Raw genomic sequence first — 1,348 nt, 5'->3', positions numbered from 1 at the left:
CAGAACATCTAGCTGGATAATGTTCACTGAGCTTCCTCCGTCAATAAGGATCCTGCGGACAAAATGGTTAGAAATAAAAAGAGTAATAACTAAACCATCGTGATGAGGATCCTGGATGTCAACACGATCATCCTCTTCAAAGGTTATGACTTTTCCCTCAGAGACACTTGATGTTCGAACAGGTCTTTCTCCATTATCCATTTTAGCTTCCTTTGCATGCCTTTTAGCTGCTGAGAAGGATGTACCACAGATGTCTGATCCTCCAGAAATAAAGTTTATCACTTGTGCATCTGCCGGAGGGGCTGGAGCTTTCTCAGGGATCCTTTCAGGATCCTGGGTCCTTGACTTTTTTCTACCCAGCAATTCTTTTAAATGCCCCTTGCTCAATAGATATCCAATTTCCTTTCTCAATGCAATGCATTCTTCTGTTAAATGCCCAAAATCCTCATGGTATGCACACCACTTTGATTTATCTTTGGTTGCAGCCGGTCTGTCATTTTTTCTAGGCCATCTGGCTTTTTCTCCTAGATTCTGCATCGCAAGGATTAGTTCACTGTTATCAATGGAAAAACAATATTCAGAAATTGGAGGATAATCCTCATCATCATCTTCTTGATCAACAGCATGCACGTTCTGGTTGTCAGATCTGTTATAGGATTTGAATTTGTTGTTCTTGTACGAGGATCCTTGCTTTTCTTGTTTTGAGGATCCTGCTAATCTCTCCTGGATCCTCTTGTCATCCTCTAGCCGGATGAACCTGAGTGCCCGGGTTCTTATCTGATCTAGGTTCCTGCATGGTGTCATAACAAGATCATCATAGAACAATGAATCCCTAAGCAATCCCATTTTGAAGGCCTCAACAGCCGTGGCTATATCCAAGTTGGGAATGTCTAAGGATTCTTTACTAAATTTTGTTATGTAATCCCTTAATGATTCATTATGACCCTGAGTTATCCTATATAAATCACTAGTTAATCGTTCAAATTTTCTACTACAAGAAAACTGATTATTGAATAAGTTAACTAGATTAGCAAATGAGGTAATAGAGTAAGGGGGAAGACTTAGCAGCCATTTGAGAGCCGATCCAGTAAGAGTGGATCCAAATCCCTTGCATAGGCATGCTTCCTTTAACCTTTCTGGAATTGGATTGATCTCCATCCTCTCCCTGTATTGTGCTATGTGTTCCTCAGGATCTGTTGAACCATCATACAGCTTCATAGTTGGAACATGGAACCTTTTGGGTATCTCAGCATCACAAATTGGTGGTGCAAAACGAGATATCTTATGGCTTCCATCTGCAATCTCCGGGGTAGGTTTGACCACTCCTGGAACACTTGATATCATATCC

The sequence above is a fragment of the Helianthus annuus genome, chromosome 4 (genome assembly GCF_002127325.2).
Source record: "Helianthus annuus cultivar XRQ/B chromosome 4, HanXRQr2.0-SUNRISE, whole genome shotgun sequence".
In the NCBI taxonomy this organism is placed as follows: Eukaryota; Viridiplantae; Streptophyta; class Magnoliopsida; order Asterales; family Asteraceae; genus Helianthus; species Helianthus annuus.
Note: the sequence above shows the minus strand (reverse complement) of the source record.